The 21,904-nt window shown below is 45.3% G+C and overlaps 21 non-coding genes across 21 annotated transcripts; all 21 read right to left on the bottom strand.

Annotated features, from left to right (window-relative positions):
• Positions 1-823: 823 nt before the first annotated feature.
• Positions 824-938, bottom strand: LOC147670548 (U5 spliceosomal RNA). Its single transcript, XR_015303722.1, has one exon. It is a non-coding gene; the product is annotated as a U5 spliceosomal RNA (small nuclear RNA).
• An 899-nt stretch (positions 939-1,837) lies between these two features.
• LOC147670547 (U5 spliceosomal RNA) lies at positions 1,838-1,952 on the bottom strand. The gene has a single exon (XR_015303721.1). It is a non-coding gene; the product is annotated as a U5 spliceosomal RNA (small nuclear RNA).
• An 898-nt stretch (positions 1,953-2,850) lies between these two features.
• On the bottom strand, positions 2,851-2,965 carry LOC147670546 (U5 spliceosomal RNA). Its single transcript, XR_015303720.1, has one exon. It is a non-coding gene; the product is annotated as a U5 spliceosomal RNA (small nuclear RNA).
• An 899-nt stretch (positions 2,966-3,864) lies between these two features.
• On the bottom strand, positions 3,865-3,979 carry LOC147670545 (U5 spliceosomal RNA). The gene has a single exon (XR_015303719.1). It is a non-coding gene; the product is annotated as a U5 spliceosomal RNA (small nuclear RNA).
• Positions 3,980-4,877: 898 nt separating this feature from the next.
• Positions 4,878-4,992, bottom strand: LOC147670544 (U5 spliceosomal RNA). Its single transcript, XR_015303718.1, has one exon. It is a non-coding gene; the product is annotated as a U5 spliceosomal RNA (small nuclear RNA).
• Positions 4,993-5,891: 899 nt separating this feature from the next.
• On the bottom strand, positions 5,892-6,006 carry LOC147670543 (U5 spliceosomal RNA). Its single transcript, XR_015303717.1, has one exon. It is a non-coding gene; the product is annotated as a U5 spliceosomal RNA (small nuclear RNA).
• Positions 6,007-6,905: 899 nt separating this feature from the next.
• Positions 6,906-7,020, bottom strand: LOC147670542 (U5 spliceosomal RNA). The gene has a single exon (XR_015303716.1). It is a non-coding gene; the product is annotated as a U5 spliceosomal RNA (small nuclear RNA).
• An 898-nt stretch (positions 7,021-7,918) lies between these two features.
• On the bottom strand, positions 7,919-8,033 carry LOC147670541 (U5 spliceosomal RNA). Its single transcript, XR_015303715.1, has one exon. It is a non-coding gene; the product is annotated as a U5 spliceosomal RNA (small nuclear RNA).
• An 898-nt stretch (positions 8,034-8,931) lies between these two features.
• Positions 8,932-9,046, bottom strand: LOC147670540 (U5 spliceosomal RNA). Its single transcript, XR_015303714.1, has one exon. It is a non-coding gene; the product is annotated as a U5 spliceosomal RNA (small nuclear RNA).
• Positions 9,047-9,945: 899 nt separating this feature from the next.
• LOC147670539 (U5 spliceosomal RNA) lies at positions 9,946-10,060 on the bottom strand. Its single transcript, XR_015303713.1, has one exon. It is a non-coding gene; the product is annotated as a U5 spliceosomal RNA (small nuclear RNA).
• Positions 10,061-10,958: 898 nt separating this feature from the next.
• LOC147670538 (U5 spliceosomal RNA) lies at positions 10,959-11,073 on the bottom strand. Its single transcript, XR_015303711.1, has one exon. It is a non-coding gene; the product is annotated as a U5 spliceosomal RNA (small nuclear RNA).
• An 898-nt stretch (positions 11,074-11,971) lies between these two features.
• LOC147670537 (U5 spliceosomal RNA) lies at positions 11,972-12,086 on the bottom strand. Its single transcript, XR_015303710.1, has one exon. It is a non-coding gene; the product is annotated as a U5 spliceosomal RNA (small nuclear RNA).
• An 899-nt stretch (positions 12,087-12,985) lies between these two features.
• On the bottom strand, positions 12,986-13,100 carry LOC147670536 (U5 spliceosomal RNA). The gene has a single exon (XR_015303709.1). It is a non-coding gene; the product is annotated as a U5 spliceosomal RNA (small nuclear RNA).
• Positions 13,101-13,998: 898 nt separating this feature from the next.
• On the bottom strand, positions 13,999-14,113 carry LOC147670535 (U5 spliceosomal RNA). The gene has a single exon (XR_015303708.1). It is a non-coding gene; the product is annotated as a U5 spliceosomal RNA (small nuclear RNA).
• Positions 14,114-15,011: 898 nt separating this feature from the next.
• LOC147670534 (U5 spliceosomal RNA) lies at positions 15,012-15,126 on the bottom strand. The gene has a single exon (XR_015303707.1). It is a non-coding gene; the product is annotated as a U5 spliceosomal RNA (small nuclear RNA).
• Positions 15,127-16,025: 899 nt separating this feature from the next.
• On the bottom strand, positions 16,026-16,140 carry LOC147670533 (U5 spliceosomal RNA). The gene has a single exon (XR_015303706.1). It is a non-coding gene; the product is annotated as a U5 spliceosomal RNA (small nuclear RNA).
• An 898-nt stretch (positions 16,141-17,038) lies between these two features.
• Positions 17,039-17,153, bottom strand: LOC147670532 (U5 spliceosomal RNA). The gene has a single exon (XR_015303705.1). It is a non-coding gene; the product is annotated as a U5 spliceosomal RNA (small nuclear RNA).
• Positions 17,154-18,051: 898 nt separating this feature from the next.
• Positions 18,052-18,166, bottom strand: LOC147670531 (U5 spliceosomal RNA). The gene has a single exon (XR_015303704.1). It is a non-coding gene; the product is annotated as a U5 spliceosomal RNA (small nuclear RNA).
• Positions 18,167-19,065: 899 nt separating this feature from the next.
• LOC147670530 (U5 spliceosomal RNA) lies at positions 19,066-19,180 on the bottom strand. The gene has a single exon (XR_015303703.1). It is a non-coding gene; the product is annotated as a U5 spliceosomal RNA (small nuclear RNA).
• Positions 19,181-20,078: 898 nt separating this feature from the next.
• Positions 20,079-20,193, bottom strand: LOC147670529 (U5 spliceosomal RNA). The gene has a single exon (XR_015303702.1). It is a non-coding gene; the product is annotated as a U5 spliceosomal RNA (small nuclear RNA).
• An 899-nt stretch (positions 20,194-21,092) lies between these two features.
• On the bottom strand, positions 21,093-21,207 carry LOC147670528 (U5 spliceosomal RNA). Its single transcript, XR_015303700.1, has one exon. It is a non-coding gene; the product is annotated as a U5 spliceosomal RNA (small nuclear RNA).
• Between the last annotated feature and the right edge of the window lie 697 nt (positions 21,208-21,904).

Below are 21,904 nucleotides of genomic sequence, written 5' to 3'. Positions count from 1 at the left end.
GTATTTGCAGCCTCTAAAAAAGAGGGCAAGAACTAGGCCGGTGAGGGAAACAGGATCAAACTTCAGAGTCTCTGCTCAAAGCACAGAAAAGCAAAAAGGTGGGCAGTTCCAAGTGTCTGCCTGGGAATATGCAAATTCTTTTTGTACACACCTCAGCTCATTAGGAGGTGTCGGGGCTGCTGGGCAAGGGGAACGGGAAGCGTGAATCAGGCTTTCACTGAAGTGGCACTGTAGGACTTTCGTCCCCAACGATTTTACGCTTTCCCCACCATCCCTCCAATCGATAGGCTGTGAGCCACCACTGTTCTATGCAAATAGCCATGCACTTTAAGTCCCTTTTTCACACGTATTTTCATTAAAGCTGAATATATAAGTATAGATCTGTCTAGGCTGGAGGCACTTGAAACAAGACTAACGAGCCCCTTCAAGTGTACCTGAGAGGAATCTGACTCAGGATTGGCCACCTTCTAAGGGCACCTCTAACGGGCACAAATATCGTGCAAGCCCTATGAAAAGCGCAGCATGAGTCTTGGTGCCACCTTTTAAAAGGAGAGTGACGTCTGGCCTCTGGCAGCAGGAATGTTGAGAAAAGAGAAAATATACTGCCTGCTATCGTGCAGTTTCAAGATAGTCAAGGAAAAGCAATCTCATGCACTGCCCAAGCTCTGTCCCATGATGCACCTCTCCTACACTCTGTCTATGCAAATGAGCAAGCAGAGAGATCAGGAATAAAACACCAAGCTCATGTTCCCTTATAACAGTAGCAGACAACTCCTAAATATTCCCCAACTTCTAATGCTTTTCTTTTAAACAAATGATAAACAGCCTCACCTGTGGTAAGGCTTAAAAAAATTGAATAAACTCGTAAATGTTCCTCTCCACGGAAATCTTTAGTAAAAGGCGAAAGATTTTTTCGTTTTGAAGAGAAACCAGAGTAAGTTAGAATATGGCTCTCTGGGGGTTAGAGGCACCAGATCAAAGACCCTATCATTGCGAGGGTGAGGACCTGAGAGGTATTTGCAGCCTCTAAAAAAGAGGGCAAGAACTAGGCCGGTGAGGGAAACAGGATCAAACTTCAGAGTCTCTGCTCAAAGCACAGAAAAGCAAAAAGGTGGGCAGTTCCAAGTGTCTGCCTGGGAATATGCAAATTCTTTTTGTACACACCTCAGCTCATTAGGAGGTGTCGGGGCTGCTGGGCAAGGGGAACGGGAAGCGTGAATCAGGCTTTCACTGAAGTGGCACTGTAGGACTTTCGTCCCCAACGATTTTACGCTTTCCCCACCATCCCTCCAATCGATAGGCTGTGAGCCACCACTGTTCTATGCAAATAGCCATGCACTTTAAGTCCCTTTTTCACACGTATTTTCATTAAAGCTGAATATATAAGTATAGATCTGTCTAGGCTGGAGGCACTTGAAACAAGACTAACGAGCCCCTTCAAGTGTACCTGAGAGGAATCTGACTCAGGATTGGCCACCTTCTAAGGGCACCTCTAACGGGCACAAATATCGTGCAAGCCCTATGAAAAGCGCAGCATGAGTCTTGGTGCCACCTTTTAAAAGGAGAGTGACGTCTGGCCTCTGGCAGCAGGAATGTTGAGAAAAGAGAAAATATACTGCCTGCTATCGTGCAGTTTCAAGATAGTCAAGGAAAAGCAATCTCATGCACTGCCCAAGCTCTGTCCCATGATGCACCTCTCCTACACTCTGTCTATGCAAATGAGCAAGCAGAGAGATCAGGAATAAAACACCAAGCTCATGTTCCCTTATAACAGTAGCAGACAACTCCTGAAATATTCCCCAACTTCTAATGCTTTTCTTTTAAACAAATGATAAACAGCCTCACCTGTGGTAAGGCTTAAAAAAATTGAATAAACTCGTAAATGTTCCTCTCCACGGAAATCTTTAGTAAAAGGCGAAAGATTTTTTCGTTTTGAAGAGAAACCAGAGTAAGTTAGAATATGGCTCTCTGGGGGTTAGAGGCACCAGATCAAAGACCCTATCATTGCGAGGGTGAGGACCTGAGAGGTATTTGCAGCCTCTAAAAAAGAGGGCAAGAACTAGGCCGGTGAGGGAAACAGGATCAAACTTCAGAGTCTCTGCTCAAAGCACAGAAAAGCAAAAAGGTGGGCAGTTCCAAGTGTCTGCCTGGGAATATGCAAATTCTTTTTGTACACACCTCAGCTCATTAGGAGGTGTCGGGGCTGCTGGGCAAGGGGAACGGGAAGCGTGAATCAGGCTTTCACTGAAGTGGCACTGTAGGACTTTCGTCCCCAACGATTTTACGCTTTCCCCACCATCCCTCCAATCGATAGGCTGTGAGCCACCACTGTTCTATGCAAATAGCCATGCACTTTAAGTCCCTTTTTCACACGTATTTTCATTAAAGCTGAATATATAAGTATAGATCTGTCTAGGCTGGAGGCACTTGAAACAAGACTAACGAGCCCCTTCAAGTGTACCTGAGAGGAATCTGACTCAGGATTGGCCACCTTCTAAGGGCACCTCTAACGGGCACAAATATCGTGCAAGCCCTATGAAAAGCGCAGCATGAGTCTTGGTGCCACCTTTTAAAAGGAGAGTGACGTCTGGCCTCTGGCAGCAGGAATGTTGAGAAAAGAGAAAATATACTGCCTGCTATCGTGCAGTTTCAAGATAGTCAAGGAAAAGCAATCTCATGCACTGCCCAAGCTCTGTCCCATGATGCACCTCTCCTACACTCTGTCTATGCAAATGAGCAAGCAGAGAGATCAGGAATAAAACACCAAGCTCATGTTCCCTTATAACAGTAGCAGACAACTCCTAAATATTCCCCAACTTCTAATGCTTTTCTTTTAAACAAATGATAAACAGCCTCACCTGTGGTAAGGCTTAAAAAAATTGAATAAACTCGTAAATGTTCCTCTCCACGGAAATCTTTAGTAAAAGGCGAAAGATTTTTTCGTTTTGAAGAGAAACCAGAGTAAGTTAGAATATGGCTCTCTGGGGGTTAGAGGCACCAGATCAAAGACCCTATCATTGCGAGGGTGAGGACCTGAGAGGTATTTGCAGCCTCTAAAAAAGAGGGCAAGAACTAGGCCGGTGAGGGAAACAGGATCAAACTTCAGAGTCTCTGCTCAAAGCACAGAAAAGCAAAAAGGTGGGCAGTTCCAAGTGTCTGCCTGGGAATATGCAAATTCTTTTTGTACACACCTCAGCTCATTAGGAGGTGTCGGGGCTGCTGGGCAAGGGGAACGGGAAGCGTGAATCAGGCTTTCACTGAAGTGGCACTGTAGGACTTTCGTCCCCAACGATTTTACGCTTTCCCCACCATCCCTCCAATCGATAGGCTGTGAGCCACCACTGTTCTATGCAAATAGCCATGCACTTTAAGTCCCTTTTTCACACGTATTTTCATTAAAGCTGAATATATAAGTATAGATCTGTCTAGGCTGGAGGCACTTGAAACAAGACTAACGAGCCCCTTCAAGTGTACCTGAGAGGAATCTGACTCAGGATTGGCCACCTTCTAAGGGCACCTCTAACGGGCACAAATATCGTGCAAGCCCTATGAAAAGCGCAGCATGAGTCTTGGTGCCACCTTTTAAAAGGAGAGTGACGTCTGGCCTCTGGCAGCAGGAATGTTGAGAAAAGAGAAAATATACTGCCTGCTATCGTGCAGTTTCAAGATAGTCAAGGAAAAGCAATCTCATGCACTGCCCAAGCTCTGTCCCATGATGCACCTCTCCTACACTCTGTCTATGCAAATGAGCAAGCAGAGAGATCAGGAATAAAACACCAAGCTCATGTTCCCTTATAACAGTAGCAGACAACTCCTGAAATATTCCCCAACTTCTAATGCTTTTCTTTTAAACAAATGATAAACAGCCTCACCTGTGGTAAGGCTTAAAAAAATTGAATAAACTCGTAAATGTTCCTCTCCACGGAAATCTTTAGTAAAAGGCGAAAGATTTTTTCGTTTTGAAGAGAAACCAGAGTAAGTTAGAATATGGCTCTCTGGGGGTTAGAGGCACCAGATCAAAGACCCTATCATTGCGAGGGTGAGGACCTGAGAGGTATTTGCAGCCTCTAAAAAAGAGGGCAAGAACTAGGCCGGTGAGGGAAACAGGATCAAACTTCAGAGTCTCTGCTCAAAGCACAGAAAAGCAAAAAGGTGGGCAGTTCCAAGTGTCTGCCTGGGAATATGCAAATTCTTTTTGTACACACCTCAGCTCATTAGGAGGTGTCGGGGCTGCTGGGCAAGGGGAACGGGAAGCGTGAATCAGGCTTTCACTGAAGTGGCACTGTAGGACTTTCGTCCCCAACGATTTTACGCTTTCCCCACCATCCCTCCAATCGATAGGCTGTGAGCCACCACTGTTCTATGCAAATAGCCATGCACTTTAAGTCCCTTTTTCACACGTATTTTCATTAAAGCTGAATATATAAGTATAGATCTGTCTAGGCTGGAGGCACATGAAACAAGACAAACGAGCCCCTTCAAGTGTACCTGAGAGGAATCTGACTCAGGATTGGCCACCCTCTAAGGGCACCTCTAACGGGCACAAATAACGGGCAAGCCCTATGAAAAGCGCAGCATGACTCTTGGTGCCACCTTTTAAAAGGAGAGTGACGTCTGGCCTCTGGCAGCAGGAATGTTGAGAAAAGAGAAAATACACTGCCTGCTATCGTGCAGTTTCAAGATAGTCAAGGAAAAGCAATCTCATGCACTGCCCAAGCTCTTTCCCATGATGCACCTCTCCTACACTCTGTCTATGCAAATGAGCAAGCAGAGAGATCAGGAATAAAACACCAAGCTCATGTTCCCTTATAACAGTAGCAGACAACTCCTAAATGTTCCCCAACTTCTAATGCTTTTCTTTTAAACAAATGATAAACAGCCTCACCTGTGGTAAGGCTTAAAAAAATTGAATAAACTCGTAAATGTTCCTCTCCACGGAAATCTTTAGTAAAAGGCGAAAGATTTTTTCGTTTTGAAGAGAAACCAGAGTAAGTTAGAATATGGCTCTCTGGGGGTTAGAGGCACCAGATCAAAGACCCTATCATTGCGAGGGTGAGGACCTGAGAGGTATTTGCAGCCTCTAAAAAAGAGGGCAAGAACTAGGCCGGTGAGGGAAACAGGATCAAACTTCAGAGTCTCTGCTCAAAGCACAGAAAAGCAAAAAGGTGGGCAGTTCCAAGTGTCTGCCTGGGAATATGCAAATTCTTTTTGTACACACCTCAGCTCATTAGGAGGTGTCGGGGCTGCTGGGCAAGGGGAACGGGAAGCGTGAATCAGGCTTTCACTGAAGTGGCACTGTAGGACTTTCGTCCCCAACGATTTTACGCTTTCCCCACCATCCCTCCAATCGATAGGCTGTGAGCCACCACTGTTCTATGCAAATAGCCATGCACTTTAAGTCCCTTTTTCACACGTATTTTCATTAAAGCTGAATATATAAGTATAGATCTGTCTAGGCTGGAGGCACTTGAAACAAGACTAACGAGCCCCTTCAAGTGTACCTGAGAGGAATCTGACTCAGGATTGGCCACCTTCTAAGGGCACCTCTAACGGGCACAAATATCGTGCAAGCCCTATGAAAAGCGCAGCATGAGTCTTGGTGCCACCTTTTAAAAGGAGAGTGACGTCTGGCCTCTGGCAGCAGGAATGTTGAGAAAAGAGAAAATATACTGCCTGCTATCGTGCAGTTTCAAGATAGTCAAGGAAAAGCAATCTCATGCACTGCCCAAGCTCTGTCCCATGATGCACCTCTCCTACACTCTGTCTATGCAAATGAGCAAGCAGAGAGATCAGGAATAAAACACCAAGCTCATGTTCCCTTATAACAGTAGCAGACAACTCCTGAAATATTCCCCAACTTCTAATGCTTTTCTTTTAAACAAATGATAAACAGCCTCACCTGTGGTAAGGCTTAAAAAAATTGAATAAACTCGTAAATGTTCCTCTCCACGGAAATCTTTAGTAAAAGGCGAAAGATTTTTTCGTTTTGAAGAGAAACCAGAGTAAGTTAGAATATGGCTCTCTGGGGGTTAGAGGCACCAGATCAAAGACCCTATCATTGCGAGGGTGAGGACCTGAGAGGTATTTGCAGCCTCTAAAAAAGAGGGCAAGAACTAGGCCGGTGAGGGAAACAGGATCAAACTTCAGAGTCTCTGCTCAAAGCACAGAAAAGCAAAAAGGTGGGCAGTTCCAAGTGTCTGCCTGGGAATATGCAAATTCTTTTTGTACACACCTCAGCTCATTAGGAGGTGTCGGGGCTGCTGGGCAAGGGGAACGGGAAGCGTGAATCAGGCTTTCACTGAAGTGGCACTGTAGGACTTTCGTCCCCAACGATTTTACGCTTTCCCCACCATCCCTCCAATCGATAGGCTGTGAGCCACCACTGTTCTATGCAAATAGCCATGCACTTTAAGTCCCTTTTTCACACGTATTTTCATTAAAGCTGAATATATAAGTATAGATCTGTCTAGGCTGGAGGCACTTGAAACAAGACTAACGAGCCCCTTCAAGTGTACCTGAGAGGAATCTGACTCAGGATTGGCCACCTTCTAAGGGCACCTCTAACGGGCACAAATATCGTGCAAGCCCTATGAAAAGCGCAGCATGAGTCTTGGTGCCACCTTTTAAAAGGAGAGTGACGTCTGGCCTCTGGCAGCAGGAATGTTGAGAAAAGAGAAAATATACTGCCTGCTATCGTGCAGTTTCAAGATAGTCAAGGAAAAGCAATCTCATGCACTGCCCAAGCTCTGTCCCATGATGCACCTCTCCTACACTCTGTCTATGCAAATGAGCAAGCAGAGAGATCAGGAATAAAACACCAAGCTCATGTTCCCTTATAACAGTAGCAGACAACTCCTGAAATATTCCCCAACTTCTAATGCTTTTCTTTTAAACAAATGATAAACAGCCTCACCTGTGGTAAGGCTTAAAAAAATTGAATAAACTCGTAAATGTTCCTCTCCACGGAAATCTTTAGTAAAAGGCGAAAGATTTTTTCGTTTTGAAGAGAAACCAGAGTAAGTTAGAATATGGCTCTCTGGGGGTTAGAGGCACCAGATCAAAGACCCTATCATTGCGAGGGTGAGGACCTGAGAGGTATTTGCAGCCTCTAAAAAAGAGGGCAAGAACTAGGCCGGTGAGGGAAACAGGATCAAACTTCAGAGTCTCTGCTCAAAGCACAGAAAAGCAAAAAGGTGGGCAGTTCCAAGTGTCTGCCTGGGAATATGCAAATTCTTTTTGTACACACCTCAGCTCATTAGGAGGTGTCGGGGCTGCTGGGCAAGGGGAACGGGAAGCGTGAATCAGGCTTTCACTGAAGTGGCACTGTAGGACTTTCGTCCCCAACGATTTTACGCTTTCCCCACCATCCCTCCAATCGATAGGCTGTGAGCCACCACTGTTCTATGCAAATAGCCATGCACTTTAAGTCCCTTTTTCACACGTATTTTCATTAAAGCTGAATATATAAGTATAGATCTGTCTAGGCTGGAGGCACATGAAACAAGACAAACGAGCCCCTTCAAGTGTACCTGAGAGGAATCTGACTCAGGATTGGCCACCCTCTAAGGGCACCTCTAACGGGCACAAATAACGGGCAAGCCCTATGAAAAGCGCAGCATGACTCTTGGTGCCACCTTTTAAAAGGAGAGTGACGTCTGGCCTCTGGCAGCAGGAATGTTGAGAAAAGAGAAAATACACTGCCTGCTATCGTGCAGTTTCAAGATAGTCAAGGAAAAGCAATCTCATGCACTGCCCAAGCTCTTTCCCATGATGCACCTCTCCTACACTCTGTCTATGCAAATGAGCAAGCAGAGAGATCAGGAATAAAACACCAAGCTCATGTTCCCTTATAACAGTAGCAGACAACTCCTAAATGTTCCCCAACTTCTAATGCTTTTCTTTTAAACAAATGATAAACAGCCTCACCTGTGGTAAGGCTTAAAAAAATTGAATAAACTCGTAAATGTTCCTCTCCACGGAAATCTTTAGTAAAAGGCGAAAGATTTTTTCGTTTTGAAGAGAAACCAGAGTAAGTTAGAATATGGCTCTCTGGGGGTTAGAGGCACCAGATCAAAGACCCTATCATTGCGAGGGTGAGGACCTGAGAGGTATTTGCAGCCTCTAAAAAAGAGGGCAAGAACTAGGCCGGTGAGGGAAACAGGATCAAACTTCAGAGTCTCTGCTCAAAGCACAGAAAAGCAAAAAGGTGGGCAGTTCCAAGTGTCTGCCTGGGAATATGCAAATTCTTTTTGTACACACCTCAGCTCATTAGGAGGTGTCGGGGCTGCTGGGCAAGGGGAACGGGAAGCGTGAATCAGGCTTTCACTGAAGTGGCACTGTAGGACTTTCGTCCCCAACGATTTTACGCTTTCCCCACCATCCCTCCAATCGATAGGCTGTGAGCCACCACTGTTCTATGCAAATAGCCATGCACTTTAAGTCCCTTTTTCACACGTATTTTCATTAAAGCTGAATATATAAGTATAGATCTGTCTAGGCTGGAGGCACATGAAACAAGACAAACGAGCCCCTTCAAGTGTACCTGAGAGGAATCTGACTCAGGATTGGCCACCCTCTAAGGGCACCTCTAACGGGCACAAATAACGGGCAAGCCCTATGAAAAGCGCAGCATGACTCTTGGTGCCACCTTTTAAAAGGAGAGTGACGTCTGGCCTCTGGCAGCAGGAATGTTGAGAAAAGAGAAAATACACTGCCTGCTATCGTGCAGTTTCAAGATAGTCAAGGAAAAGCAATCTCATGCACTGCCCAAGCTCTTTCCCATGATGCACCTCTCCTACACTCTGTCTATGCAAATGAGCAAGCAGAGAGATCAGGAATAAAACACCAAGCTCATGTTCCCTTATAACAGTAGCAGACAACTCCTAAATGTTCCCCAACTTCAAATGCTTTTCTTTTAAACAAATGATAAACAGCCTCACCTGTGGTAAGGCTTAAAAAAATTGAATAAACTCGTAAATGTTCCTCTCCACGGAAATCTTTAGTAAAAGGCGAAAGATTTTTTCGTTTTGAAGAGAAACCAGAGTAAGTTAGAATATGGCTCTCTGGGGGTTAGAGGCACCAGATCAAAGACCCTATCATTGCGAGGGTGAGGACCTGAGAGGTATTTGCAGCCTCTAAAAAAGAGGGCAAGAACTAGGCCGGTGAGGGAAACAGGATCAAACTTCAGAGTCTCTGCTCAAAGCACAGAAAAGCAAAAAGGTGGGCAGTTCCAAGTGTCTGCCTGGGAATATGCAAATTCTTTTTGTACACACCTCAGCTCATTAGGAGGTGTCGGGGCTGCTGGGCAAGGGGAACGGGAAGCGTGAATCAGGCTTTCACTGAAGTGGCACTGTAGGACTTTCGTCCCCAACGATTTTACGCTTTCCCCACCATCCCTCCAATCGATAGGCTGTGAGCCACCACTGTTCTATGCAAATAGCCATGCACTTTAAGTCCCTTTTTCACACGTATTTTCATTAAAGCTGAATATATAAGTATAGATCTGTCTAGGCTGGAGGCACTTGAAACAAGACTAACGAGCCCCTTCAAGTGTACCTGAGAGGAATCTGACTCAGGATTGGCCACCTTCTAAGGGCACCTCTAACGGGCACAAATATCGTGCAAGCCCTATGAAAAGCGCAGCATGAGTCTTGGTGCCACCTTTTAAAAGGAGAGTGACGTCTGGCCTCTGGCAGCAGGAATGTTGAGAAAAGAGAAAATATACTGCCTGCTATCGTGCAGTTTCAAGATAGTCAAGGAAAAGCAATCTCATGCACTGCCCAAGCTCTGTCCCATGATGCACCTCTCCTACACTCTGTCTATGCAAATGAGCAAGCAGAGAGATCAGGAATAAAACACCAAGCTCATGTTCCCTTATAACAGTAGCAGACAACTCCTGAAATATTCCCCAACTTCTAATGCTTTTCTTTTAAACAAATGATAAACAGCCTCACCTGTGGTAAGGCTTAAAAAAATTGAATAAACTCGTAAATGTTCCTCTCCACGGAAATCTTTAGTAAAAGGCGAAAGATTTTTTCGTTTTGAAGAGAAACCAGAGTAAGTTAGAATATGGCTCTCTGGGGGTTAGAGGCACCAGATCAAAGACCCTATCATTGCGAGGGTGAGGACCTGAGAGGTATTTGCAGCCTCTAAAAAAGAGGGCAAGAACTAGGCCGGTGAGGGAAACAGGATCAAACTTCAGAGTCTCTGCTCAAAGCACAGAAAAGCAAAAAGGTGGGCAGTTCCAAGTGTCTGCCTGGGAATATGCAAATTCTTTTTGTACACACCTCAGCTCATTAGGAGGTGTCGGGGCTGCTGGGCAAGGGGAACGGGAAGCGTGAATCAGGCTTTCACTGAAGTGGCACTGTAGGACTTTCGTCCCCAACGATTTTACGCTTTCCCCACCATCCCTCCAATCGATAGGCTGTGAGCCACCACTGTTCTATGCAAATAGCCATGCACTTTAAGTCCCTTTTTCACACGTATTTTCATTAAAGCTGAATATATAAGTATAGATCTGTCTAGGCTGGAGGCACTTGAAACAAGACTAACGAGCCCCTTCAAGTGTACCTGAGAGGAATCTGACTCAGGATTGGCCACCTTCTAAGGGCACCTCTAACGGGCACAAATATCGTGCAAGCCCTATGAAAAGCGCAGCATGACTCTTGGTGCCACCTTTTAAAAGGAGAGTGACGTCTGGCCTCTGGCAGCAGGAATGTTGAGAAAAGAGAAAATACACTGCCTGCTATCGTGCAGTTTCAAGATAGTCAAGGAAAAGCAATCTCATGCACTGCCCAAGCTCTTTCCCATGATGCACCTCTCCTACACTCTGTCTATGCAAATGAGCAAGCAGAGAGATCAGGAATAAAACACCAAGCTCATGTTCCCTTATAACAGTAGCAGACAACTCCTAAATGTTCCCCAACTTCTAATGCTTTTCTTTTAAACAAATGATAAACAGCCTCACCTGTGGTAAGGCTTAAAAAAATTGAATAAACTCGTAAATGTTCCTCTCCACGGAAATCTTTAGTAAAAGGCGAAAGATTTTTTCGTTTTGAAGAGAAACCAGAGTAAGTTAGAATATGGCTCTCTGGGGGTTAGAGGCACCAGATCAAAGACCCTATCATTGCGAGGGTGAGGACCTGAGAGGTATTTGCAGCCTCTAAAAAAGAGGGCAAGAACTAGGCCGGTGAGGGAAACAGGATCAAACTTCAGAGTCTCTGCTCAAAGCACAGAAAAGCAAAAAGGTGGGCAGTTCCAAGTGTCTGCCTGGGAATATGCAAATTCTTTTTGTACACACCTCAGCTCATTAGGAGGTGTCGGGGCTGCTGGGCAAGGGGAACGGGAAGCGTGAATCAGGCTTTCACTGAAGTGGCACTGTAGGACTTTCGTCCCCAACGATTTTACGCTTTCCCCACCATCCCTCCAATCGATAGGCTGTGAGCCACCACTGTTCTATGCAAATAGCCATGCACTTTAAGTCCCTTTTTCACACGTATTTTCATTAAAGCTGAATATATAAGTATAGATCTGTCTAGGCTGGAGGCACTTGAAACAAGACTAACGAGCCCCTTCAAGTGTACCTGAGAGGAATCTGACTCAGGATTGGCCACCTTCTAAGGGCACCTCTAACGGGCACAAATATCGTGCAAGCCCTATGAAAAGCGCAGCATGAGTCTTGGTGCCACCTTTTAAAAGGAGAGTGACGTCTGGCCTCTGGCAGCAGGAATGTTGAGAAAAGAGAAAATATACTGCCTGCTATCGTGCAGTTTCAAGATAGTCAAGGAAAAGCAATCTCATGCACTGCCCAAGCTCTGTCCCATGATGCACCTCTCCTACACTCTGTCTATGCAAATGAGCAAGCAGAGAGATCAGGAATAAAACACCAAGCTCATGTTCCCTTATAACAGTAGCAGACAACTCCTAAATATTCCCCAACTTCTAATGCTTTTCTTTTGAACAAATGATAAACAGCCTCACCTGTGGTAAGGCTTAAAAAAATTGAATAAACTCGTAAATGTTCCTCTCCACGGAAATCTTTAGTAAAAGGCGAAAGATTTTTTCGTTTTGAAGAGAAACCAGAGTAAGTTAGAATATGGCTCTCTGGGGGTTAGAGGCACCAGATCGAAGACCCTATCATTGCGAGGGTGAGGACCTGAGAGGTATTTGCAGCCTCTAAAAAAGAGGGCAAGAACTAGGCCGGTGAGGGAAACAGGATCAAACTTCAGAGTCTCTGCTCAAAGCACAGAAAAGCAAAAAGGTGGGCAGTTCCAAGTGTCTGCCTGGGAATATGCAAATTCTTTTTGTACACACCTCAGCTCATTAGGAGGTGTCGGGGCTGCTGGGCAAGGGGAACGGGAAGCGTGAATCAGGCTTTCACTGAAGTGGCACTGTAGGACTTTCGTCCCCAACGATTTTACGCTTTCCCCACCATCCCTCCAATCGATAGGCTGTGAGCCACCACTGTTCTATGCAAATAGCCATGCACTTTAAGTCCCTTTTTCACACGTATTTTCATTAAAGCTGAATATATAAGTATAGATCTGTCTAGGCTGGAGGCACTTGAAACAAGACTAACGAGCCCCTTCAAGTGTACCTGAGAGGAATCTGACTCAGGATTGGCCACCTTCTAAGGGCACCTCTAACGGGCACAAATATCGTGCAAGCCCTATGAAAAGCGCAGCATGAGTCTTGGTGCCACCTTTTAAAAGGAGAGTGACGTCTGGCCTCTGGCAGCAGGAATGTTGAGAAAAGAGAAAATATACTGCCTGCTATCGTGCAGTTTCAAGATAGTCAAGGAAAAGCAATCTCATGCACTGCCCAAGCTCTGTCCCATGATGCACCTCTCCTACACTCTGTCTATGCAAATGAGCAAGCAGAGAGATCAGGAATAAAACACCAAGCTCATGTTCCCTTATAACAGTAGCAGACAACTCCTGAAATATTCCCCAACTTCTAATGCTTTTCTTTTAAACAAATGATAAACAGCCTCACCTGTGGTAAGGCTTAAAAAAATTGAATAAACTCGTAAATGTTCCTCTCCACGGAAATCTTTAGTAAAAGGCGAAAGATTTTTTCGTTTTGAAGAGAAACCAGAGTAAGTTAGAGTATGGCTCTCTGGGGGTTAGAGGCACCAGATCAAAGACCCTATCATTGCGAGGGTGAGGACCTGAGAGGTATTTGCAGCCTCTAAAAAAGAGGGCAAGAACTAGGCCGGTGAGGGAAACAGGATCAAACTTCAGAGTCTCTGCTCAAAGCACAGAAAAGCAAAAAGGTGGGCAGTTCCAAGTGTCTGCCTGGGAATATGCAAATTCTTTTTGTACACACCTCAGCTCATTAGGAGGTGTCGGGGCTGCTGGGCAAGGGGAACGGGAAGCGTGAATCAGGCTTTCACTGAAGTGGCACTGTAGGACTTTCGTCCCCAACGATTTTACGCTTTCCCCACCATCCCTCCAATCGATAGGCTGTGAGCCACCACTGTTCTATGCAAATAGCCATGCACTTTAAGTCCCTTTTTCACACGTATTTTCATTAAAGCTGAATATATAAGTATAGATCTGTCTAGGCTGGAGGCACATGAAACAAGACAAACGAGCCCCTTCAAGTGTACCTGAGAGGAATCTGACTCAGGATTGGCCACCCTCTAAGGGCACCTCTAACGGGCACAAATAACGGGCAAGCCCTATGAAAAGCGCAGCATGACTCTTGGTGCCACCTTTTAAAAGGAGAGTGACGTCTGGCCTCTGGCAGCAGGAATGTTGAGAAAAGAGAAAATACACTGCCTGCTATCGTGCAGTTTCAAGATAGTCAAGGAAAAGCAATCTCATGCACTGCCCAAGCTCTTTCCCATGATGCACCTCTCCTACACTCTGTCTATGCAAATGAGCAAGCAGAGAGATCAGGAATAAAACACCAAGCTCATGTTCCCTTATAACAGTAGCAGACAACTCCTAAATGTTCCCCAACTTCTAATGCTTTTCTTTTAAACAAATGATAAACAGCCTCACCTGTGGTAAGGCTTAAAAAAATTGAATAAACTCGTAAATGTTCCTCTCCACGGAAATCTTTAGTAAAAGGCGAAAGATTTTTTCGTTTTGAAGAGAAACCAGAGTAAGTTAGAATATGGCTCTCTGGGGGTTAGAGGCACCAGATCAAAGACCCTATCATTGCGAGGGTGAGGACCTGAGAGGTATTTGCAGCCTCTAAAAAAGAGGGCAAGAACTAGGCCGGTGAGGGAAACAGGATCAAACTTCAGAGTCTCTGCTCAAAGCACAGAAAAGCAAAAAGGTGGGCAGTTCCAAGTGTCTGCCTGGGAATATGCAAATTCTTTTTGTACACACCTCAGCTCATTAGGAGGTGTCGGGGCTGCTGGGCAAGGGGAACGGGAAGCGTGAATCAGGCTTTCACTGAAGTGGCACTGTAGGACTTTCGTCCCCAACGATTTTACGCTTTCCCCACCATCCCTCCAATCGATAGGCTGTGAGCCACCACTGTTCTATGCAAATAGCCATGCACTTTAAGTCCCTTTTTCACACGTATTTTCATTAAAGCTGAATATATAAGTATAGATCTGTCTAGGCTGGAGGCACATGAAACAAGACAAACGAGCCCCTTCAAGTGTACCTGAGAGGAATCTGACTCAGGATTGGCCACCCTCTAAGGGCACCTCTAACGGGCACAAATAACGGGCAAGCCCTATGAAAAGCGCAGCATGACTCTTGGTGCCACCTTTTAAAAGGAGAGTGACGTCTGGCCTCTGGCAGCAGGAATGTTGAGAAAAGAGAAAATACACTGCCTGCTATCGTGCAGTTTCAAGATAGTCAAGGAAAAGCAATCTCATGCACTGCCCAAGCTCTTTCCCATGATGCACCTCTCCTACACTCTGTCTATGCAAATGAGCAAGCAGAGAGATCAGGAATAAAACACCAAGCTCATGTTCCCTTATAACAGTAGCAGACAACTCCTAAATGTTCCCCAACTTCAAATGCTTTTCTTTTAAACAAATGATAAACAGCCTCACCTGTGGTAAGGCTTAAAAAAATTGAATAAACTCGTAAATGTTCCTCTCCACGGAAATCTTTAGTAAAAGGCGAAAGATTTTTTCGTTTTGAAGAGAAACCAGAGTAAGTTAGAATATGGCTCTCTGGGGGTTAGAGGCACCAGATCAAAGACCCTATCATTGCGAGGGTGAGGACCTGAGAGGTATTTGCAGCCTCTAAAAAAGAGGGCAAGAACTAGGCCGGTGAGGGAAACAGGATCAAACTTCAGAGTCTCTGCTCAAAGCACAGAAAAGCAAAAAGGTGGGCAGTTCCAAGTGTCTGCCTGGGAATATGCAAATTCTTTTTGTACACACCTCAGCTCATTAGGAGGTGTCGGGGCTGCTGGGCAAGGGGAACGGGAAGCGTGAATCAGGCTTTCACTGAAGTGGCACTGTAGGACTTTCGTCCCCAACGATTTTACGCTTTCCCCACCATCCCTCCAATCGATAGGCTGTGAGCCACCACTGTTCTATGCAAATAGCCATGCACTTTAAGTCCCTTTTTCACACGTATTTTCATTAAAGCTGAATATATAAGTATAGATCTGTCTAGGCTGGAGGCACTTGAAACAAGACTAACGAGCCCCTTCAAGTGTACCTGAGAGGAATCTGACTCAGGATTGGCCACCTTCTAAGGGCACCTCTAACGGGCACAAATATCGTGCAAGCCCTATGAAAAGCGCAGCATGAGTCTTGGTGCCACCTTTTAAAAGGAGAGTGACGTCTGGCCTCTGGCAGCAGGAATGTTGAGAAAAGAGAAAATATACTGCCTGCTATCGTGCAGTTTCAAGATAGTCAAGGAAAAGCAATCTCATGCACTGCCCAAGCTCTGTCCCATGATGCACCTCTCCTACACTCTGTCTATGCAAATGAGCAAGCAGAGAGATCAGGAATAAAACACCAAGCTCATGTTCCCTTATAACAGTAGCAGACAACTCCTGAAATATTCCCCAACTTCTAATGCTTTTCTTTTAAACAAATGATAAACAGCCTCACCTGTGGTAAGGCTTAAAAAAATTGAATAAACTCGTAAATGTTCCTCTCCACGGAAATCTTTAGTAAAAGGCGAAAGATTTTTTCGTTTTGAAGAGAAACCAGAGTAAGTTAGAATATGGCTCTCTGGGGGTTAGAGGCACCAGATCAAAGACCCTATCATTGCGAGGGTGAGGACCTGAGAGGTATTTGCAGCCTCTAAAAAAGAGGGCAAGAACTAGGCCGGTGAGGGAAACAGGATCAAACTTCAGAGTCTCTGCTCAAAGCACAGAAAAGCAAAAAGGTGGGCAGTTCCAAGTGTCTGCCTGGGAATATGCAAATTCTTTTTGTACACACCTCAGCTCATTAGGAGGTGTCGGGGCTGCTGGGCAAGGGGAACGGGAAGCGTGAATCAGGCTTTCACTGAAGTGGCACTGTAGGACTTTCGTCCCCAACGATTTTACGCTTTCCCCACCATCCCTCCAATCGATAGGCTGTGAGCCACCACTGTTCTATGCAAATAGCCATGCACTTTAAGTCCCTTTTTCACACGTATTTTCATTAAAGCTGAATATATAAGTATAGATCTGTCTAGGCTGGAGGCACTTGAAACAAGACTAACGAGCCCCTTCAAGTGTACCTGAGAGGAATCTGACTCAGGATTGGCCACCTTCTAAGGGCACCTCTAACGGGCACAAATATCGTGCAAGCCCTATGAAAAGCGCAGCATGACTCTTGGTGCCACCTTTTAAAAGGAGAGTGACGTCTGGCCTCTGGCAGCAGGAATGTTGAGAAAAGAGAAAATACACTGCCTGCTATCGTGCAGTTTCAAGATAGTCAAGGAAAAGCAATCTCATGCACTGCCCAAGCTCTTTCCCATGATGCACCTCTCCTACACTCTGTCTATGCAAATGAGCAAGCAGAGAGATCAGGAATAAAACACCAAGCTCATGTTCCCTTATAACAGTAGCAGACAACTCCTAAATGTTCCCCAACTTCTAATGCTTTTCTTTTAAACAAATGATAAACAGCCTCACCTGTGGTAAGGCTTAAAAAAATTGAATAAACTCGTAAATGTTCCTCTCCACGGAAATCTTTAGTAAAAGGCGAAAGATTTTTTCGTTTTGAAGAGAAACCAGAGTAAGTTAGAATATGGCTCTCTGGGGGTTAGAGGCACCAGATCAAAGACCCTATCATTGCGAGGGTGAGGACCTGAGAGGTATTTGCAGCCTCTAAAAAAGAGGGCAAGAACTAGGCCGGTGAGGGAAACAGGATCAAACTTCAGAGTCTCTGCTCAAAGCACAGAAAAGCAAAAAGGTGGGCAGTTCCAAGTGTCTGCCTGGGAATATGCAAATTCTTTTTGTACACACCTCAGCTCATTAGGAGGTGTCGGGGCTGCTGGGCAAGGGGAACGGGAAGCGTGAATCAGGCTTTCACTGAAGTGGCACTGTAGGACTTTCGTCCCCAACGATTTTACGCTTTCCCCACCATCCCTCCAATCGATAGGCTGTGAGCCACCACTGTTCTATGCAAATAGCCATGCACTTTAAGTCCCTTTTTCACACGTATTTTCATTAAAGCTGAATATATAAGTATAGATCTGTCTAGGCTGGAGGCACTTGAAACAAGACTAACGAGCCCCTTCAAGTGTACCTGAGAGGAATCTGACTCAGGATTGGCCACCTTCTAAGGGCACCTCTAACGGGCACAAATATCGTGCAAGCCCTATGAAAAGCGCAGCATGAGTCTTGGTGCCACCTTTTAAAAGGAGAGTGACGTCTGGCCTCTGGCAGCAGGAATGTTGAGAAAAGAGAAAATATACTGCCTGCTATCGTGCAGTTTCAAGATAGTCAAGGAAAAGCAATCTCATGCACTGCCCAAGCTCTGTCCCATGATGCACCTCTCCTACACTCTGTCTATGCAAATGAGCAAGCAGAGAGATCAGGAATAAAACACCAAGCTCATGTTCCCTTATAACAGTAGCAGACAACTCCTAAATATTCCCCAACTTCTAATGCTTTTCTTTTAAACAAATGATAAACAGCCTCACCTGTGGTAAGGCTTAAAAAAATTGAATAAACTCGTAAATGTTCCTCTCCACGGAAATCTTTAGTAAAAGGCGAAAGATTTTTTCGTTTTGAAGAGAAACCAGAGTAAGTTAGAATATGGCTCTCTGGGGGTTAGAGGCACCAGATCGAAGACCCTATCATTGCGAGGGTGAGGACCTGAGAGGTATTTGCAGCCTCTAAAAAAGAGGGCAAGAACTAGGCCGGTGAGGGAAACAGGATCAAACTTCAGAGTCTCTGCTCAAAGCACAGAAAAGCAAAAAGGTGGGCAGTTCCAAGTGTCTGCCTGGGAATATGCAAATTCTTTTTGTACACACCTCAGCTCATTAGGAGGTGTCGGGGCTGCTGGGCAAGGGGAACGGGAAGCGTGAATCAGGCTTTCACTGAAGTGGCACTGTAGGACTTTCGTCCCCAACGATTTTACGCTTTCCCCACCATCCCTCCAATCGATAGGCTGTGAGCCACCACTGTTCTATGCAAATAGCCATGCACTTTAAGTCCCTTTTTCACACGTATTTTCATTAAAGCTGAATATATAAGTATAGATCTGTCTAGGCTGGAGGCACTTGAAACAAGACTAACGAGCCCCTTCAAGTGTACCTGAGAGGAATCTGACTCAGGATTGGCCACCTTCTAAGGGCACCTCTAACGGGCACAAATATCGTGCAAGCCCTATGAAAAGCGCAGCATGAGTCTTGGTGCCACCTTTTAAAAGGAGAGTGACGTCTGGCCTCTGGCAGCAGGAATGTTGAGAAAAGAGAAAATATACTGCCTGCTATCGTGCAGTTTCAAGATAGTCAAGGAAAAGCAATCTCATGCACTGCCCAAGCTCTGTCCCATGATGCACCTCTCCTACACTCTGTCTATGCAAATGAGCAAGCAGAGAGATCAGGAATAAAACACCAAGCTCATGTTCCCTTATAACAGTAGCAGACAACTCCTGAAATATTCCCCAACTTCTAATGCTTTTCTTTTAAACAAATGATAAACAGCCTCACCTGTGGTAAGGCTTAAAAAAATTGAATAAACTCGTAAATGTTCCTCTCCACGGAAATCTTTAGTAAAAGGCGAAAGATTTTTTCGTTTTGAAGAGAAACCAGAGTAAGTTAGAGTATGGCTCTCTGGGGGTTAGAGGCACCAGATCAAAGACCCTATCATTGCGAGGGTGAGGACCTGAGAGGTATTTGCAGCCTCTAAAAAAGAGGGCAAGAACTAGGCCGGTGAGGGAAACAGGATCAAACTTCAGAGTCTCTGCTCAAAGCACAGAAAAGCAAAAAGGTGGGCAGTTCCAAGTGTCTGCCTGGGAATATGCAAATTCTTTTTGTACACACCTCAGCTCATTAGGAGGTGTCGGGGCTGCTGGGCAAGGGGAACGGGAAGCGTGAATCAGGCTTTCACTGAAGTGGCACTGTAGGACTTTCGTCCCCAACGATTTTACGCTTTCCCCACCATCCCTCCAATCGATAGGCTGTGAGCCACCACTGTTCTATGCAAATAGCCATGCACTTTAAGTCCCTTTTTCACACGTATTTTCATTAAAGCTGAATATATAAGTATAGATCTGTCTAGGCTGGAGGCACATGAAACAAGACAAACGAGCCCCTTCAAGTGTACCTGAGAGGAATCTGACTCAGGATTGGCCACCCTCTAAGGGCACCTCTAACGGGCACAAATAACGGGCAAGCCCTATGAAAAGCGCAGCATGACTCTTGGTGCCACCTTTTAAAAGGAGAGTGACGTCTGGCCTCTGGCAGCAGGAATGTTGAGAAAAGAGAAAATACACTGCCTGCTATCGTGCAGTTTCAAGATAGTCAAGGAAAAGCAATCTCATGCACTGCCCAAGCTCTTTCCCATGATGCACCTCTCCTACACTCTGTCTATGCAAATGAGCAAGCAGAGAGATCAGGAATAAAACACCAAGCTCATGTTCCCTTATAACAGTAGCAGACAACTCCTAAATGTTCCCCAACTTCTAATGCTTTTCTTTTAAACAAATGATAAACAGCCTCACCTGTGGTAAGGCTTAAAAAAATTGAATAAACTCGTAAATGTTCCTCTCCACGGAAATCTTTAGTAAAAGGCGAAAGATTTTTTCGTTTTGAAGAGAAACCAGAGTAAGTTAGAATATGGCTCTCTGGGGGTTAGAGGCACCAGATCAAAGACCCTATCATTGCGAGGGTGAGGACCTGAGAGGTATTTGCAGCCTCTAAAAAAGAGGGCAAGAACTAGGCCGGTGAGGGAAACAGGATCAAACTTCAGAGTCTCTGCTCAAAGCACAGAAAAGCAAAAAGGTGGGCAGTTCCAAGTGTCTGCCTGGGAATATGCAAATTCTTTTTGTACACACCTCAGCTCATTAGGAGGTGTCGGGGCTGCTGGGCAAGGGGAACGGGAAGCGTGAATCAGGCTTTCACTGAAGTGGCACTGTAGGACTTTCGTCCCCAACGATTTTACGCTTTCCCCACCATCCCTCCAATCGATAGGCTGTGAGCCACCACTGTTCTATGCAAATAGCCATGCACTTTAAGTCCCTTTTTCACACGTATTTTCATTAAAGCTGAATATATAAGTATAGATCTGTCTAGGCTGGAGGCACTTGAAACAAGACTAACGAGCCCCTTCAAGTGTACCTGAGAGGAATCTGACTCAGGATTGGCCACCTTCTAAGGGCACCTCTAACGGGCACAAATATCGTGCAAGCCCTATGAAAAGCGCAGCATGAGTCTTGGTGCCACCTTTTAAAAGGAGAGTGACGTCTGGCCTCTGGCAGCAGGAATGTTGAGAAAAGAGAAAATATACTGCCTGCTATCGTGCAGTTTCAAGATAGTCAAGGAAAAGCAATCTCATGCACTGCCCAAGCTCTGTCCCATGATGCACCTCTCCTACACTCTGTCTATGCAAATGAGCAAGCAGAGAGATCAGGAATAAAACACCAAGCTCATGTTCCCTTATAACAGTAGCAGACAACTCCTGAAATATTCCCCAACTTCTAATGCTTTTCTTTTAAACAAATGATAAACAGCCTCACCTGTGGTAAGGCTTAAAAAAATTGAATAAACTCGTAAATGTTCCTCTCCACGGAAATCTTTAGTAAAAGGCGAAAGATTTTTTCGTTTTGAAGAGAAACCAGAGTAAGTTAGAATATGGCTCTCTGGGGGTTAGAGGCACCAGATCAAAGACCCTATCATTGCGAGGGTGAGGACCTGAGAGGTATTTGCAGCCTCTAAAAAAGAGGGCAAGAACTAGGCCGGTGAGGGAAACAGGATCAAACTTCAGAGTCTCTGCTCAAAGCACAGAAAAGCAAAAAGGTGGGCAGTTCCAAGTGTCTGCCTGGGAATATGCAAATTCTTTTTGTACACACCTCAGCTCATTAGGAGGTGTCGGGGCTGCTGGGCAAGGGGAACGGGAAGCGTGAATCAGGCTTTCACTGAAGTGGCACTGTAGGACTTTCGTCCCCAACGATTTTACGCTTTCCCCACCATCCCTCCAATCGATAGGCTGTGAGCCACCACTGTTCTATGCAAATAGCCATGCACTTTAAGTCCCTTTTTCACACGTATTTTCATTAAAGCTGAATATATAAGTATAGATCTGTCTAGGCTGGAGGCACTTGAAACAAGACTAACGAGCCCCTTCAAGTGTACCTGAGAGGAATCTGACTCAGGATTGGCCACCTTCTAAGGGCACCTCTAACGGGCACAAATATCGTGCAAGCCCTATGAAAAGCGCAGCATGAGTCTTGGTGCCACCTTTTAAAAGGAGAGTGACGTCTGGCCTCTGGCAGCAGGAATGTTGAGAAAAGAGAAAATATACTGCCTGCTATCGTGCAGTT

The sequence above is a fragment of the Lissotriton vulgaris genome, unplaced genomic scaffold (genome assembly GCF_964263255.1).
Source record: "Lissotriton vulgaris unplaced genomic scaffold, aLisVul1.2 SCAFFOLD_7903, whole genome shotgun sequence".
NCBI classification, from domain to species: Eukaryota; Metazoa; Chordata; class Amphibia; order Caudata; family Salamandridae; genus Lissotriton; species Lissotriton vulgaris.
Note: the sequence above shows the minus strand (reverse complement) of the source record. Positions and strands in the feature narration are given on the sequence as shown.